The sequence below is a fragment of the Accipiter gentilis genome, chromosome 24, assembly GCF_929443795.1.
Source record: "Accipiter gentilis chromosome 24, bAccGen1.1, whole genome shotgun sequence".
Lineage (NCBI taxonomy): Eukaryota > Metazoa > Chordata > Aves > Accipitriformes > Accipitridae > Astur > Astur gentilis.
The window spans coordinates 17858914-17878583 of record NC_064903.1 but is presented as its reverse complement, the minus strand read 5'-3'; positions in this window follow the sequence as shown (position 1 = coordinate 17878583).

Below are 19670 nucleotides of genomic sequence, written 5' to 3'. Positions count from 1 at the left end.
AGGATCTGAAATGTGTTGCAGCATCTTTAGACGTTTTCCCCACAATAGTGGTTTCGGGACAGATTCCGCCATATATACATAACTGTTGCCAGATACTGTCATTTTATTTTAGTAGGTTTACCCTGCAACAAGACACTTCTTCAAGGCATTTGACCCCGAGAGCTCAGCTCTTGTTGCACATTTGCTACTCAATGTGCTTTCAAGTTACCTCTGCAGGGCCGCTATGCACACATTCATCTTGCTATTAAACCGGACCTCCTGCTTTCCCACCCCCAAAATGTTAAATCCAAGGAAATACGCACCTTTTTTTTTTTTCTTTTTTTTTTTTTTTTTTTCCTTTTGCAGTATTTATATTCAAAATACAGTTTAACTGAGGAAAGGGATTTTGGCAAAATAATACAAGATTGTCGTACTAATTGGCAGCTGCAATGATAACAACCATGAAAAGTTTTAGCTCTGTCCACTTCAACCCAGCCAAGTCATTAAAGGTTTCAAAGCAGAGGATTGTGTTATGAAGCTTAATATACGCTGGTAGCTACACTGGTATCCCTGGATTGCTAAACACATTTCTAACCACCCAAATGCAGGTTCAGTAGGATTTTGATCCATGGAGGAAGGTCTCAGCCAAGTACTGAAAAGATGTTTGTTAGCCTCCAAAATATAAATAAAATATTTACAAAGAGAATAATTGACTTTTGATGTTTACTTCAGGCTATGGTTAAGCAGGCAGTGTCTGTACTAAGCAATGCAGTGACCACCTGCCACAAATGCTGCGATATTTGACAGATCCCTTTCTGCCAAGAACTATAATTCCTATTTAAATCTAAATAGAGGAGCCATGAATGCAGATTTCTCATCACAAAGACACTGATGTTAATCCCCAGTACAGAAAAATAAGAAAAGCCAGAACGTTTTATTGGATTTTATATGTAAGATAATTAAACAGTATTTCTTCTTTACTTGTTATACGGCATCCCATCAACATTCCTGCTGAAATTTGTTTATAAAGAAAGCCAGAAAGTTTTATTACATTTTTATGTAAAAGAAAATTAGCATTTTGTATATTTGAACTTACATTAGAATAACAAAAAGCGGGTAAACAAAAAATGACCAAAGAATGATGAAAATAAACAGAGAATATGTAAGGGAAGCATAACACTGTTCTCATACACACAATTTTATATTCTGTGCATGCAAACAAAATAAACGTTTACGTGCGTATGTATGTATTGTATATATTCACGTACCGAGCAGTTGTGAAAAACTAAGCTCCCAAAAGTTAGGAAATGCTAGAATTAGATGTGCTTGCACGCTCTTAATTTGGCCTTTTTGATTGTATACACACGGACGTACGCTATTTTTTTTCACACCACCACCACCCCCCCCATACAAAATGGTGCAGTGTAGGCAGAAAATTGGCTGGGAGAATGATGTAATCTCTGAGAGAGCTGCTTTGCAGAAGCCTGTTTCTTTTCTGCCCACAACCCAGTTTGGTATTTTGGATGTACCCAAGGAAGTTATCTTAGCATGTTTCCCAGCAGGTGGGTGCTGCCAATCTGAGTCTGTAAGAGAATGTGTCTAAGTGTGCATTTAAAGCGCGCTTATTAATAGAGGGGAGGCGGGGGGCGGGGGGAGCTGTATCCAAGGTTGCATCCTCGGCATTTAAAAATGTTTCAGTTCAGCCTGTGCTGCCATTTACTGCATTATGTGATGCATGTGGATTTTCCAAACAAAAGATGTTCATGAGGAGAGTATATTTTAAGATCCTTTTCATGACTGTACAGACCCCTCTCCAAGCAGATGGCCTGACAGTTGCAAGACAACTATTCATAAGCCAAAAGCAGCATTTAAAATTCTTTTTAAAAGACAGTTTGTTCTCCGTATGCATGTACATTTTAAGCAGGTACTAATTCTGTTCGCAGCAGCACCTTCCTTCCCCGCTTTCCAGCGCGTTCCAGATCTGACAGCGCAAACCGAGGGCGCGCGGGCTGCAGGGAGTGCAGCCTCCATCCCGCAGCACCGGCAGCGCGGCGCAGGGCTGCCATGTCGCATCAGCGCCCTGGTCCGCGCCCTCCAAGGCTACCTTCAGCGCTGGCTGACGCAGAGGGGACCATTAAAATTCAGACTCGGCTCACTGCTAACTTGAAGTAATGTTGAAGGTACAACAGTTTCTCTTTTATACTTGAAACAGGCTATATCTCTAGTGAAAATGTTTACTTAGTGTTTACAAGTGCGTAGAAGCAAGCAGGATTAGCAAAGAACTTTCCGAGGACATGAATATATTCGATTCCATTTTCATTCACAGCCTTGTCCGTTACCTAGCTGTAGTTGAAGTTCATCGGGGAAAAATAACCAGCTGGTAACAAAATAACTAAACCTGAGCCACTTGACCACTACTCAGTTTCTTTATGTTGGGAGAAACCTATTGGCAATGACTTCATACAGCTGCATTTACTGACCCTTTTAATTGCCTTCTACAGAACCTCCTGCTTGAAGGAAGCGAGCGCTCCCATATCATGCACTTGATAAATAAATAATGCCGTCCCTCTGGAGACAAAATTCCATCTCTAACCAATCTAAGCCCTAGGACCGGGACTAACTATCCTTACGGTTTGGGGAGGTTGTTTGGTTTTGCTTCTCCTTCGCCTAGGTAACTGAGGCTTATTATTTGTAGCGTCTAACAAGTTGAGAAATATTTCTGAAAAATTTGTCTAATATCCCCCAGCAATGAGTTACAGGGTTGATTATACACTGCACAAATGTTTTCAGGTTTTTACCTTCACCTTGCTGTGCATGTTTGTTCTTGAGAGAAAACAGAATAAATAGCCCCTTCTCCCTGCTCCTGTTATATCATCTTTTACTCTTGTGTTTTGCAAACTAAACAACGCTAGTCGTTTTAATCATGTTTTAGGTGGAAGTCTCTTTCCTCATGTGTTTAATCATTTTTGCTGCACTTTTTTTGCAGTAGAAGTACATACATGTGAGCATATACAACCCCGGAGCAATCAAAAAGTCTACTAAGAACAGGTTTTAAGGCTTAGTAGAGGTTTGCTCTTTGCTCCCAAAACAATCCCTGTTCATCTCATTCTAAATTCACTTTAAGAAGCGTGGTCCCCCAGTGCAGGTGCCAAGATGTGTGTGCAGATGTGCAAGTTTAAAAGTGAGGAACAGGACAGAGAGGGCAGGAGGACTTCATCTTGCATTCAGCAGCGTGGTCACCAGGCCAGTCCCGACTTGCTGCAGAAATGAAGCCAGAGACTGGTGCGAGGTAAGAAATTGTTTTTTCTCTATGAGGATGAGCTTTCTTAAGCCCATACCTTTCAGACATGACAATTTGTAGATGATGTTCTGTTTCGTCTTCCCGAGGCTCACCTTTACTCCAGTCTGCCTTTGTCCTTCACTCGCACTTTGCAGCCTTGCAATCTCTCTTCGAACAGTGATAGTTCAGATCTGGTGCCATAGCTATGCCCAGCCCAAAAGGGAACATGGAGGAGAAATGAAGAGCTGGTGAAAAGCCTCAGGGAGAAACGTGCTTTCCAGGTGGGACCAGCATCCTCATGGAGGTGCAGTCAAGGCGGTTACTTCTCTTTTGGCAGCCTTTTGTTTTCTGTCCTGCAGAAGATTTTCTCTCATTGCTTTCTGGAACCAGAATGCCGTGTGTATTATAGCGGTCAAAACTTTTGCTGGGGGAAACCAACACACACTCCATCAGGAGGAACGGTCTAGGTATACATAGATAGCTGAAGACCAGGCGCAAATATGTTTTGGGTAGGATTCCCCTGATCTAATTTTAGCTTCCTGAAGCTTGATTATCTAGCCTAAGGTTGTTGCTTAATCTTCTCCTGCAGTCAACAGAGAAAGGAGTTGATTCATCCCGTTGTAAAATAGGGGTCTGAGGTAGAAGGGACGGCTCCCTGCCCTGAAAGTACTTGCCCTTCCTTTGGCACAAAATTGGTTAAGGGATGAGCTAGGTGCTTCCCATTGTAGGCCGTAGAGCTGCATAACCAAAAAGATCCAAAAGTACTTACTCACAGATCCTACTCCTTTTGCCAGTTAAGTTGCTGTTATTAATCTTGGTATGAGCACTTACAGACTCGGGCTGCCTTACAGCTGTGGCTGGAAAGAGCCGTTACTGATAATGCCGTTATAGACCTATTGACAATCACGCTACTTCAATAAGCAGTTAGATTTATATTTACGATGGTGATACGTGGTTGCTAAATAAACTTCACAATATTCAAATTGGTGTTTGGGGAAGAGGAGGGGAGGTTTGGGGTTTTGCTCTCATCTAGTTATAGCTTCTCTCTCTAAACCTCTTTTTTTTAAAAAAAAAGTTAAGTCACTGAACTTTCCTTTCAGTCTTAAAATCAAATCAAATATATCTTGTCCTTGGAAAGTTCTTTGTTAATCCTGTTTGTATTTTTTAAATGCAATGCAAACATTTTCATTGTGGATTAATGTGCTGTTTCAAAGCAGTTGAGATTTTAAGATTGTCATTGATTCAGAGACTTCTGTTACTATTCCAGTTCTTTTGGAAACTAATTTCATTCAATGCCCTTTCTGATGCTTTGCGCTAGAGTGCTAAACGAGTACTATCAAAGGCCATATTAAAGAGGATTGTATACAGTTGACCAGGGTTCATTCCAGGGACTAGGTTTAGATAGTGTCTTACATTGAAAATACGATTCTTCAATTATACCTCCTATTGCAAAAATGAAATTACCTTGAAAGCTTGGTCTAGTAGGCTTATTTCTTAGAATACAATAGCAAATGATCAAATTCTTCCTCACAGTAAAACATATCTGATTAAAAAATGAAAGAGAGAGAGAGAGAGAAATGTGAAAAGCAAAGTCAGTCATAAGAGCCCTGAGATCAGTGAAGGGACGGCTCATACAAAGACTCGCCATTTGAGTGGCCCCAGCGATTCCAGGACTGTCTGAATGCTTCAAGTAGGAGTGTCTAAAGTGCCTAATGTTCTGCCAGCTGATTCAGGACACTGCAAAGAGGGGTCAGAGGGCCAAAGCGAATATGCAGAAGCTCTTAAACACATTCACACTATTCACAGATGGTAATCAAAGTGATTTGCAAATACATCTTCTTAGCAAAACTTAACATCTCTGAGATCACAATAATAAAAAATAATTGATACAATTAGGGGACTGAAGCTACGTTTGGTGTGACTGCAGCAATTCACATTTATTACATTGCTAAGTGTTTTCTTGTCTGCTTTCCCAAGTCATAATGTACATCTGATTTATTTGGAGAATAATAGTGATTTGCAGTCCTTCCCTGTTCTTTTTTTGTCTTATGATCTGTGCAGATGTTTTAGGTATGACTTCACTGTGCAGAGGGTCTGAGCCTGTGAGGACACACCAGGCCTTGGCCAGACAGCTCTGGCTGGCAACGCTGGCAGGTCGGTCTCGGTGTTTATCGAACTGAGTGCCTACTGCTACTGAATATACACACAACCTCAAGGCTACCTACTGTGGTGTTTCTACACAGTCTGCTTTTCTAATTCCAGGATTACAGCGCTTAAAGGCACATAAGGATGATGAACAAGTGGAAAGGATCTTATGTCCTTACATCCACAGGGAGTTTTGCGCCTCTGTCCTGTTGGCATTAGTCATGTAAGCCTCTCATTCATCTACCTTGGGAAGACTGATTTGCTCAGCCTTTGGTGTTTTCATCTGTTTTTGATGTGCTAGCCGAACTAACTCAGTGATTGCTTATGTGTATGAGAATTAATTATGAATTTTGACTACATAAAGCAAACTTGTGGACTCATGCTTCATTAGTAGTCTGATCATTTAGGCGCTGCAATGCTAACTGACTTAATTTGCACTGCAGATACTATAGCTAGAAGGCAGTGGACATTTGTGTGGAAGATGGGATGCGGAGTTTCACCAACTCTTTGCATTAAATTCTTAGCATCCTCCTCTTACCCGGGTAGCATATGATGATGAGAGGACAGAGCACAAGACTAAGCGTTGTGCTCCCTGCTGAAAACTTGTCTTACGACCAGGAACCTGTTGGTTTACTTTACCGGAGAAAGCAAGCTACCCTGGCTGCAGTGGTCTAGCTTGCTGGGCATGGGCATGCACCTTAGGACTCCTGTGTAAAATGTTCCAAGAGCTATTATTGAAAAGCATAACACAAGAGTGAAGTGGTTATTTTCTTCTTTTAACCGCTGTCTTACTTATCTTATTTGTAAAATAATTTAAATGATTCTTCGGAATATACAGAGCATTTTGAGACCCTGGCCCACCACCTGCAGGAATCTTATTATTTACTAGAAAGGAATCTTTTTTTTTTTTTTCCAAAAAGGCCCTAGAGAGGACAAAGAAACATTTCTGTATTGTATGCATTAGTAAGAGGGATTAGACAGGCTGTAATCTTGGTCAGTCTGACTTCTACAATTATGGAAAATTACAAAGATTCATGTTAGTTGCAATTTATCTTATTGCACAAATTGTACAGGATGAATCTTCTCTTTTGAAATACATATTTCACTAAAACTAGCATATATATGAAGTGATTTCTTTTTCTTTCTTTTCCCCATCAGATTGATAATAGACTGTGTAGGAAAGTGCTGAAAACTCAAAAAGAAAAAGTTGGAGCAATTCGAATTGTCATGGCAATATCCGAGATTTTTCAAGAAGTTTGGTTCTGTTTAGCTAGTCACTTTAATTTTCCTTCACTAACTTGTCTCCATTCTCTGCCATAATGATAATTCTTTATATGACTGTCAGCCCTTTGCATTGTGACAGCTTAAATTAATGTTTTGATATTTCTCTCTTTGTAAGAATACAACAAAGAAGACAACTGCCAAGGATAGGACAGAAACTGTATGAATGTAAAACAGACATTGTGCACCAATAAAGCCAGAAGAAATAATTTTCATTTTATTGCCTTGTTAATAAGCTTTTGCAAGAACTAATCCCAAAGACTTTGGGTTCTACAGGTTAGTATGGCCCCTCTGCTTCATCTGGATTGCAGTAAACTTCTTACTGGGGACCTTGGACACTTATGGGAATACTACAGCCCATTTAGGTCAGAGAAGTTTAATACCTAAGGCAGGCTGATTCAATCTCTAGTACTATACTAACAGTACATGTAAGCTTTGGTGGATTAGCTTGTTTTACAGTCATAATCATAACAGTACTTATTCACAGCTGAAACTCTTTTGCAAACTAATATATGTTCATCTCGTTTTTACATACCACCTCTCCAGAAGTTAAGAGGATCAATAATAAGAATTCCAAAAGGAAGACACAGGAGCAGTTGGAAGGATTTGATTTGGCACTTACAAAAGAAATGGTGGAAAGGAATTTTCTTAAGATTTTGTTGAGGTTTACACCAGTCTTTATCTAAGGTTCAAGGCCTTTAGCAGCATCATTCCTGTTCTTAATGTGTGCTTCGAAAATCCCAACCACATCTGGCTTTGCCGTAAATGAAGCTCGACTTCAATGAGGATGGTGTTTTTCACCATTCTTTAAAAAAACCTTTTAAAAAGATCTGAGATATTCAGATGCAGTTTAATGTTTCAGTATAGCTGAGGATTTCATTACTACCTTCTCTCATTTTTATTATTTTCTGTCTGTTTTTCCTCTCACACATTCCTTCAGGACCTGGCCTCACCTGAGAGATGAGGAATTTAAATGAAAGTAGAACAAAAAAATCAATTAATCCATTTTTTGTGGCAGAAGCCACCAGATGATGCTGTTACTCTTACAGCTTCTTAGCATGTGAGCAAGATTTCAGTTTTTGAAGGAATGCTGCATTGTTATTAGTTTAGTTTTACAGTAATCCTCTGAGAGAAGCTAGCAGCAGAGTGTGTTTTCTGCTCTGTTCTCTATATTAGGATGCAGTTCTTGGGACAAATTACTTTTCTTGGAGTGAAATTTCAGTGCCCAGCTGGAAAGAAGTGCTTTCTGGAAGTAGTAGGAACTTTTGTGATGACTGGAGATACCACTGCCATGGATGGGGCGGGGGGAAGAAGCTTAAAGAAAATGGGTTTCACTTAGGAGAAGGTCCACATTACTTTCTGTTCCATCAACAGGTCAGTACCAAACCCCCAAATTCTGTCACTAGACTGAAAGGAGTGATAGTTGTCACAGATGGAAGACACTGAAGAAGTAAAGGACGCTCTTACTGCCGTGGATGTGCCAGGCTATATAAAGCAAGCTTTAAGGAGAGCACTGTTTGGATCTCAAACCATCCTTTTGACCTGTACCTCTCCCTCTCTAATGGAGTGCTAGTCCCAGAGAGCTTCAAAGAATAGATCAGAAGTGTGAGACATACTATTTATCTTAATGGACCACAAGTGCTGAAAGCTAGGGATGAAAAATTTAACATCAGATTTGTCAAATATTTCACTGCTGATGGGATCATTTTAGCAGAAATGACCAATGACAGTGCTTATCCATCAAATTGAAGGTTTAATATAAAAAATAAATAACATGGGAGATAGGACTTTTAGTGGATGATTCATTTATGCATTTTAATTAAAAATCTTGGTTGTTCAAATGCAAATGAAGCAAACACAGAAATGCCAGTGCATTGCATCGGCACGCTGAAAATCACAGCAGCAGCAGAGGTTTGGTTCAGTCAGGTATAACGATAACAGGATCCTGAGCAAAACATAAGAGAAAGTTTTACTGTATCTGCAGAAGATACTGCCATCGGCTGTTCCTTACTCTGCTTCTACCAGAGGAAACAACCCCCAGAGCAGACATCTGAAGAAAATGAGAGCTCATGCCTCAGCCAAGCTGTTACTGGACAGCGATCTGTTAAGCTAGAAAGTTATACTGAAGGGCACATCTCAGCGTTCAAACATTTCCAGATCTGAACAAGGCAAGATTAAACTATTCTGCTTATGCTAGGAGGAGAGAAGTGGCGTGCATATACCTGAGATTATCTTTGCCCTGGAATTTCTAAGCTTGACTGCCATTTTATGTAAAATAAGTTCTGTTTACTTTGTATAGATCTGAGAAGAAAGAATAACCAAGCACGTACAGAAATCAAGCAAGCACATTACAGAGATAATGCATCCAGGCTTTGCTAAGCCAATTAAGCAATCAAATCAAGGTCACAGCTGAGACGGGCTCAATAGATCAATGTGATTGAATGGCCAAAATTAATACACTAGGAAATTAAATCAAAAGGATAAAGTTGAGACTGAATTTGTTTTGTTAGTCTTGGGCTGGGGATACTTAAGGGGAAGCTGTTTTCTTTTCAGCCTGAAGTCACAGCCAGTATTCAGCTCAAAGTGTATGCACCTGGCCATGCAAAAAATACAAGTACTCAAAGGGTGTTTGTGTCCGTCAGGTGCAAGGTCTGTGCTGGTCCTGCCCAAGAGAGACCCTCTAAGGCAAAGGGTGATCCTGACCTGTTTCATTTAAGGAGGAGGTAAAACAACCACGGTGCTGTCAGCAGCTCTGCTTCATTACTTTCTTCCTTAAATCTCACTGTTGTAACAAGTTATTAGCTTGCTGTTCTGATTTTCCCTTTCTAACACAGAGAAAATCTTTCCATAGAAGTGACACAGATGACAGCCAAATCAAGCAGTAACAGCTTTGGGGAAAAAATAATAAATCCAGAAGAATCTTCCTAATTATATGCAAGATTTGCAGAGTTTGGTGTTTACTTTTAGGGACCTGTATGTAGTGCTGTTTCTCCATTATAGAGTGCAAATATGCAAGTGTGTGTTTGAGATAAGGCAGTATCGTCCTGGTAAAATGAAAAGGAAATTAAAAGAAAGAGTTCAAAATGCTTTATATTTTGGGATCCTTCACTTGTGGTGTTGACAGCAGCTGTAACAAAGTTTCAGGTTGAACACAGCTTAGAATTCACATTGAACCTCTCGGTGGCATTAGCACAGTCAGTAACAAGTTTTTCACCTCTTTTCCTGTGAATTGTACAGTCACAAGAGGGAAAAGCTTTGTGTCCAGAAGCTGTCTGTGCTGGCTGGAAAAGAATGCGCTTCTTCCAGTCAAGATCCTCGCTCCTTTAAAAGTCCTACTCGTAGTGATTAGGACCAGACCTCGCTATAGATGATGTTGCCTAGTGGAAGTCTTGGGCCATGTGGCCACCAGGATGAGTGCTCGCTGTTACGCAAGATTTGCTAGTCTAATTGCAGGCTGCTTGACAAAAAAAAAAGAGATACCGAGGGCAGGCTGTGAAAACTTATGTTTGCTTTCTGGCTTAATGAAAAAAAATCAAGTGGACAGTACAGTAAAATACCCAAAATAAATTCTTTGTGAGTTCTTTCATGGCAGTTACTTCCTCGCTCTACCTTGGGCAATTAATTAAGGTAAATTCATATCCTGCCCCAAAGATAAATACTCCTTTTTTTTTTTTTTTTTTCCCATCAGGCTAAATTTTGTTCATAATTCAAGTTTTTCTAGGTCCAATTCAAGCTGATTGCAAGGAACCTTTGTTTAAAGGAGCAGATTTTCCTTTGAACGTAGGCCAGATGACCCCGAGTCCAGGGAACTGGGCTGCAAAGCCTGGCTCTGCCCTTTCCCTCAGGCTGGAGTGAAGGACCCTCTCCTCCCCTCACTGTGTGCTTCATCAGCAGGAAGCAATTAGCCACTGGCCAGGTCTCACCAGCCATCTGCTCCAGAAAAGCAACGTCAGGGACGCTGCCCGAGTCACGGTGGAAGGGCACTTCTGAGAGCTGGGATGTTGGCTGGAGATGGGAGAGGGAGAGAAAAGGAGTTTTCTTGCTGGTTGGCTTGAACATCCGCATGGACGCGTAGAGCCCGCAGCCCGGCTGCTGCCCGTCGGTGTTACGGCTCGGTGCGGACCGTGCCAGTGGCTGCTGAGGCAACTTGTGTGAGCAACTCTTACCCAGCATGAGGGGCGGGCTGCGGAGCCAGGCCTTCTGTTTGGGCGAAACCCAACAACACTGCTGAATTAAAGACATAATTGAGGTTTTGGCAAAATTGCAACACAGCTGCCCAAGGTCATCTCCAGTGAAAGTAGCCGAGGAGGTTTACACAGAAGATGTTAATTGGATTTTCGTTTTCTCTTTAGAAAGGTTTAGAGCTATCGGATCTCACCACACTACAAGCTGCATGAATATGTCCAATGATATTGTGAGCTGATTATTGTTCATTCTTAACGGCTTTCCATCTCCGTAACAACGGTATTAGCATTAATATTGTGCCCAGGGCTCTGAATATGGATACTAATGGAACTCAATCAGCTCTTAAAGAACAAAGGATCCCTTTTACATGGCACCCTGTGACAGTCAGAGGATTGGATTAGCAACTTGTCAATCCTCCGGTTTGCAGTTCTTTTTTGATGTGCTCTTGAATGCTTGGATAGTATGTAGAATTACATTCTCTGAAAAATTAATACAAAACATTAAGTGACAGCTATGTGCTATTCCCTCCTGACCTGATTATTCTAGATTATTTAACTAACTAGCCAGCATACCCCCTAATTTAAGTGCTGAACTTCTACAACACAAAACGCTATCTTTTCTCATAAAAGAAGCCCACGAAAGAGCAAGCTCAATTGCCAATTATGCTACTTCCATGAAATCTCTTCTATCCCCTTCAGGATAGGTTTGGGTAAAAATATAATTGCAGTGGATAAGGAAGCTTAAGAAAAGATGTAAATGAAAAATGTTATATGTTGGCATCTGATTGATCCATTTGAAAGGAAGAGAAGGAGAATTTGACGAGATGGTAAGGAGCTCATAGTTTGTTTCGAAGGAACCCCGCGTTTTTAACCTGTACAGGGTGCTGAGCTATAATTAAGAACAGCAAGTCAGTGAAAAATCTATTTAAACTCCTGACAGCTTCTCTAGATTAGCATTTTTGACATCTACATTCACTCTGGCAAATCACTAATGTGATTTTTTTCAAAATTATATTTTTATTAGCTTTCTGCATATAATAACAAAGGAAAAATGATGTTACAGCCTGGACAGGTCTTTAACTCAAAAGCTCAGTACTTACAATGTGCTTAATTAGCTGCCTGATTATTGTTTTATTCTGAAAGAAGTTTTGTAAATGCGTTTTCATCTATAAAGCACCTTTAAAGTGAAAGCAACTGTTTGATTCTGTTAGTTGGTGAAAACTATAGCAAACCCTGGATAACAAAGCACTGTGATTAATTGATGTCAAGATACTCATCTCTGCTTTTTTTTCTTTTTTTTTTCTTTTTCTTTTTTTTTTCCTGAGATGGTTGAAGTACTGAATAACAAAACAATTATTTGGGTGAACTTTGAGATATATAAGACTTTCCCATTAATAACTATTCTGCAAGGGAAGAATGTGGCTCAAGCCTGGCAACTTGGGTATAGGTATAACATTTTAAAACACATCAACAATCTTCCTCAAACTGTGAAGAACTTGCAATAACATTTAAGTCATGCACTGTGAATGTGTTGGTTTTAATTTGATAGCAAAGAAATACCATCGTTAATTAGAATGCTTTCAGATTAGTGTTTGTCTTGCATAATTCAACATTTGCCAAAGTTCAGGAAAGATATGCACTAAATAGAAATTATTACTTTGATAATGCTGCTACATTTCCTCTCCTTATTTTTAATATGGCTTTTTAATTTGGGTAATGAGTATATATCACTAATCATTTTGAAAGCCTATTACCAACACCAACCAATCCGTCAACTTGAGTTAATAATTTACTTTATTATAAAAATTGGAACCGGACACAGCTGCGAAGGACTGAAGGAAAGAAAAAAATGCCTCCTTAGCAGATAACCTATTTTCCTCTGTGCACAAAATGCCCCTTGTTCTGTCGGGACTTGTTTTCCCACTGCTGGAACTCCATTGGTAGCCATTAAGCTCCTGCTCGAGACACATTCCACTGCAGGGCATTTGGAAATTAAATGCTCAAGGAATTAGAAGAAGACGGTCTTCTCCCATACTTAATTTTCCTGTGTATTATTAGTAGCTGCCTCTGCACTGCTAATGCCCTTCTCCCACTGTGTAGGCATGAGCTGGCAAGGTCATTTATTTTTGAACGTGTTTACTGGAAAAATGCGGTGGCATCTGAATGATTGTTTTGGGAAAAATAAAAATCTTTGGATGAGTCATAAGTGAAGAAAAAAAGGTCATTTGAGAAGATTTCAGTAAGAGAAGAAATTGATAAAGAATATGGAAATGCATTCTAATTAGAATGAAAAGTTTGAAGACTGCACCCTGTAGTGAAATTAGTGTCTGCAGCAGACAATGCTCCTCATTAACAAATCGGGACCTCGCTTTTATTACACTTAAACCAAGATTCTTCACTGTGTCCTACCACTTAAAAATATGCATCGGTGACCACAACACTTGTGCCTGTGGTTATTCTTAACCCTCTGCGTTCGTGAGCAGATAGAAGCTTCGAAAGAAGCACTAGTCAGGTGAGGGAGAGATATGGAGCGTATTACGCTGAAATTGAATCTTTCTTTGAATGGTGGAAGAATAAAAAGGACCCTGCCTACTGAATCATGTTAAAATGCAGCATTTATTTATTTTTAGTAGAGTTTTATCTGGTGACAATGCAGTCATTATAGTCTTTTGTTGTTAAGGTGTGTGTATATTTCTATTTGAAAACCTTAGCATAAGGCACGAACAATAAAGCTTTTAAAATCAACCACCTCCAAACAATCAATCACAGCTCCAGTTCCCCCAAGTTTTGATATTTTGTCGTTACTGTAGGTCATGAAATGGGAAGGAGAGAAAGCAAAAAAATGAAAGGAGCAAATATTCAGAGAAATTTAAATTAGAAGTCTTCTCTTTAATAAGATCTTGCTTTGACATTAATCCTTGTCTGCAGCTGAGGTATTATTGGCCTTTACAAGAATCGTGGTCCCATTCTTCCCCACAGCTTCTGCACCCCGTACTGCCCTTCCATCATGCTCCAAACCCAGGAGATGAGTCAGCCTCAGCAAGGCCAACAACACGCCCCTGGAAATGGAGACCTGCTCACAGAAAATGCCGACAGCCCAGGTGACCGCAAAACTAAATATAGCCCAAACCTGACACGGTCCAAGTCAACGAAATACCTTTTCAGGCTTCCCAGTGGAACAGTCCACGAAAAATCAACTATTTGCACACAGAGAGTTTAACATCTTCTGATGGAAAAGAATTTCCCTGAAATATGCTGAGTGGCGTTTTATTGCTGCCTACAGCCCACATGCTTAGAAAGCAGAAGCCGCCTCTCCAACAGCTGAACCAGCCCCATCTGTCCCAGCGGCTGCCCGAGCCCTGCGGCTCGCCCGCCCATCCCTGCACCGCTGCCGGGACTCGTTAGCCGGCACCTGGGCTGGCCACGCTCTGCCAGGAGCCAGGACCTGCTCTGCCAAAAACCTCACCTCCGTTTTCTCCCCGAGCCGTTCACCGCACGGCTCCGGACTGCACCGTGGGTACCCACCCTGGTCCCTGCCCTCCCTGTTCTCCGTGGCCAAAGCCCTGGGATATCTCGAGTCTGGTCCCTTCCCTCCGGAGACTGTGCGGCACAGCTGGAAAACAGCTGCCAGAAGCGTGCCAGCCCTGGCAGGCGCCGCTTTGATGGTAGGGGTGCGCTGGAGGTGGGCTCGCGGTGCTGGCGTGAGGTTTCCTCAGGGCTCTCGCCCTGGCAGGAGGCTTGATTTCCCCAAAGCACCTGCGTTTCAACCCACCCGCAGCTCGCAGTGAGCACAACGTGTCTCTAGCAGAGATAAAACCTGACTAGCGTATCAAGAGAAGGCTGCTTTTATTTACTTCTTTAGTGTTGTGAAAGAAAACGGGAGGGGGGCGGGGGGGGAGTGTAGATAAAGGTAATAAACAACTCCAAGCTCTGGTAGCGTTTGAAATGATTCTGCTGTTTATGGTTTCTTTTGGCTACAAGTAAATCTGTGTCTGTTAAATAGCCAGTAGGGCCTTCCTACTGATAGGACCGAATCCCAGCACAGGGCAGAAGCCAGAGGCAGGAGGATAACAAACAGGAGGCGCTCCGGGTATAAGGCAGGCATCTGTCTTAAATTCACTTGACACCGCCGTTTTAGGGGCCTTGTTCTCCTCGCTCGCACACTTGTATTCCACCAGTGTCGGTACACGGCTTCAATGAAGCCCTCCTGTGTAAGAGCACTTCAGACCCTCCAGACACAGAACAGAAAGGCTTTTCGTGCTGTGGCAGAGCGTGACTTTGCACACCCGTTTCCCCCTCCACCATAAACCCCCAGCCTCACTTGGGCAAATGTTTTTTTTTAAAAAACGAGTTATTTTTGCTACCTGCTTTGTCAAGGAAGCTCCAAGAGTCATTATAGCCTTTTGTTGTTAAGGTGTGTGTATATTTCTATTTGAAAACCTTAGCATAAGGCATGAACAATAAAGCTTTTAAAATCAACCACCTCCAAACAATCAATCACAGCTCCAGTTCCCCCAGGTTTTGATATTTTGTCGTTACTGTGGGTCATGATATGGGAAAGAGAGAAAGCAAAAAAATGAAAAGAGCAAATATTCAGAGAAATTTAAATTAGAAGTCTTCTCTTTAATAAGATCTTGTTTTGACATTAATCCTTGTCTGCAGCTGAGGTATTATTGGCCTTTACAAGAATCGTGGTCCCATTCTTCCCCACAGCTTCTGCACCCCGTACTGCCCTTCCATCATGCTCCAAACCCAGGAGCCGTGCTCGAAACTCCTTGCCGAAGTGATTTCGGGATCCCCGCCGCCACCGAAGCAGGATGGGCTGGCGCAGGCACGCCTGGGCAGGGGTCGGGGTAGCGCGCCTGCGCACCGGAGACGGAGCTGGGGGGGATGCTGGAGACCTGCAGCTAATTACAGTCAAAAATCATAACTTTAGACAACTCTAATGTTTGCAGCTGGAAAGACTTAAAAGCTATTTGCCTCTAATCTCCCTCTGACAATCAATGAATTGAACAGTAAATGTTATTAGACTAATTTACTGTTCATCAAGAGTAAGAAATGAATAGAATAATTTACTATTCATACATCCAACTGTGTGACATGTGTACAGATCAGTTTGAAAGAAAAAGCAACATTAGGGTTCCAATTCTCCTCCCATACCTTTTTTTATTCCAATTTATCTCCATTGTCATCCGTAAAGCTGCTCTGGCTTTGCCCCAGTGGCAGAATGACCAAATCTGTTCGGGTACACATCTGCTTTGGTACATAGAGTAATTTGCCACCTACCTAACCAGCTCAGTATTTTCCGCTGGAGGAAGCAGTCACAAACTGCACGACTGTAAAGGAAGCCCCTGCTAATTCTCACTGTTCTCTTTGGGAGGTATTTACCCCCAGTTTTTGGGTAGCTCCCATGCGGATGCGACAGTTGTGCTGCATCTTGAGCACCTCACCTTCCTGCTGTGACTACCCTGGTTATTTGGGAGTTTTGAGCATACAAGGAACAAATTGGATTAATTGCCCTTTCTAGGCCCAAACTGTGATAGTGTTAGGCATTTAGAAATACTGAAAAAATAACGCTTTTCTTACTGAACCTGGCAATAATCATGTGTGTGGGGAAAAAAAAACCCCAGGCCTACAGCCTCTCTGGTCAAATAGTCTCTGAATATTTTAGATATTCAAGAGAGAATATGAGAGCATACCAACCACTTTCTGGATGCCGCAGACCTGAACACAAGGAAAGCACATTGAAAAGTGTGGTCTAAAATGACTGGAACTGAGGTTCTCGGTGGGGTTCATGTTACCTGCTGGCATGGATGCTCTTCCAACCCTCAGTGATAGTTTCTGGGGTCAAAACTCTGGGCTTCCCAGCTATGGTATGAGCTATGGCAGCCCTAGTGACCTTATCTCCCAACACAGCACAGGATCAATGTCCTCCCTATTAATTCTCCTTGGCTAAATTCATTTTTTCTGCAAGTTGCAACAAACAGAAGCAGTTTTTTAGTTCAGAGGAAATAGCTGGAAAGTGCACACAGACAACTTCTCACTTCAGCTGTATAGTTTTTCCAGCACCTCAAGAGATCCCACAGTTTTTGTTTTGATAAACAAGATGCCACCTACCATCTGCCATCTCCCATTGCCTCTGTCAGGAAGTGCGGCTTGGAGAATTCTTCCAACTGGAAGAGTCTCAGCTGTCTCTGCATTTCAACACTATCCTTCTGTGTAATCTTTAAAGGTCTGTCCACGAGCTCTGAAATGCTACTATTGAAAAGAAAATCTGACAAACCCAAAGATTCAACCTTGAAGATTTAGGATCGATTTTGCTTTTAAAACTAAAAAAATTCAACAACAAAGCAGAAAGTACAGTTTTATCTTTTCTTCCTACTTCTGAGCTGCATGCTTTTTCCCAGGACCTGACAGTCAGGCTCATTTTTGTCCTCCTCACACACTAGCACCAGTAAGAGACACCCTACCAGTCGAATGCCACTTCAAGTCTCCCAAGCAACTCTTTCCTCAGAATGTCTCCTTTCATACGTATGACATGTAGGAAGAGCTCAGCAAAGTTCCTCCAGATGAGAGATTTCCCCCCATGTTGTCACCCATGAAGATGAGCCCAAGAGCCAGAGACGCTCCAGTGGAATTTTCCCTTTTGTGTGACTAGCTAGCAAAAGGGATGCGATGCTTCTTCTGGAATATGTCACGAAGAGTTCAGGTTCATCTGGGGCCACGTGTCTTGCGGGACCATTCACCCAGCTGACCCCCATGCAGGCAAGTTGCAGCCTCAGAGCCAGGTGAGATAATTTGCAGTACAGTTCTAGCTGGTGGCAGCACAGTCGTTATGAGAGTGCCATTACTGTTACAGCGTTAGCAAGAAATTGTGCCAAAGGCTGGCTGTGATCATGTAAATAGTTCATGGAGGAACGCAGGGATTATGATTAGCTTGTGCTGGAGGTGAGGAGGACACCTGAGAAAAGATGCTCGTGCCCGTGTGGGAGCACAGCCCTTGCCAGCAGAGACACGGGGGCCGGGCACAGCTCCTGCCCTGGAAGGCAGGAATGTTGGACTGTGTGGGGCAGAGCTGACGGCTGGCTGAGCTGCAGCCAGCTCTGATTTCTGTGCTAGGCAATGTTTAAAAAATAGAATCAACACATCAAATGATGTGTCATGTAAGTTTTCCATGTCAAGGAAAATAGCCCGAGGCCCTTCTTCCCACATTTGCTGCTACAACAGCCAGACAACCTGGCCCCAACATTTATTCTGGTCTTTAATCAGGCAAAATCCCTGTGATCTCTGAGGTTGGGCTTCATGGTTTTGGAAAGAGATTATATAGTTTACTAGAAGGAAGGCGCTTGCCCACTGTTCTTGAGGTCTGTGGTCGCCGTGAGAGTCACACACGTTGTGCACTGCCCGCTGAAAAAGTGGAAATGTTCTCATTTGTCCCAGTCATCTCTGCGCAATAAACATCCAGCGTAGCTGCTTCAGAGCCATTACTCATGCTATGTTTCCTTCTGTATACACAAAAGCAGATGCTATCCAGCACCCAGATGACCCTGAGTGCTGCTTTCATCCTGTGCTAGTTTTGCTTTACTTTTTCTTCCATGCTCTTTGTGCTAAGGTTTACCTTTCCCCACGACTGTGTTGCCCCAAGAGCAAATCTGGTCCTCCACAGACCGCGCACAGCGAGGCTGCACAGGATGCGAGGTCACTCCTACTCTTGATTTTTTTGTTCCCCAACTTAGGGCACAAATACAATTTTCAAGTGGCCAGAGTGAGATTTCCCCTCCACATACATATCATGCTTCCCTTTCCACCTCAAGTAGCTATTTCACTGCCTTCTTTCTACTTGGGGTATTGTGAGATGCCAATTTTGCTTTTAGGAAAGACCAGCAACCTGAATGTGGGTTCAGCTGACGCAGACTGCGGCCACTGCCAGCTCCAGGTGGAGTAGAACCATCATGGTGCTTGTGAAAGTCTCCATTTCAGGTTCTCAGGTCTCTAAGTCATTCAGGCCTCTAAAATGAGCATACTTTCCAGGAGAGAAAGGACATAAAACTAGATATAAGCCTGGGTTTAAAAAGCAAACAAACCCTAAACAGCCTTTTAGGCCAACGCGCAATTGCTCTGACAGGCAATATGGTTTTCTTGTATATATAATAAACCTCAGTAATCAGTATTGCTCTGAGCTGCCACAACCCACTCTCTCCCGTGGTGCAACCCTGGTCGCTCTCACTGATGTGTGCTATTTCTGAACTAAAGCATAAGGTTTATCATCCCTGCTGTTCTACCCTGCAAACAGGAGTAAAAAAAGGTCGACTACTGTGTTCAGGCAGCATCAAATTACTGTAAAACAAGTGAGATGCTGCAGGGATATATGGGGAATCTCAGCATCTTCAGTTCTCTTTCTGGTTTTTATTATAAATGGGTCACAAACTGTTGCGTTCCTAACAGAAACACGAGCCATCAACTCACGCATCTCTTCCAAATTTATATACAGTATGGATTTGCAAATGAAACGGTTTTGTACCTGGACATGCCGTAGAGCACCTGACGTGCTTTGTCTGAGCTATGTAATGAAGAGTTCAGTGTCAAACCAGCTTCCAGGCTGTTTCTGGGCTCCGTATGATAAAAAAAGATGATGGGAAGTGTGCACAGCTCCATGGAAGAGGAGTGTCACGCACAGCTCTGGGCCGGGCATGTGAGGGGAATTGGGCACTTCTTCATCAGTCTTTTTAGTCTCCCAAATCTGAGTGGGAGTTAGTTACTCAAAACCTTACTGCTGTAACACCAACCTGCACACCCCGCCT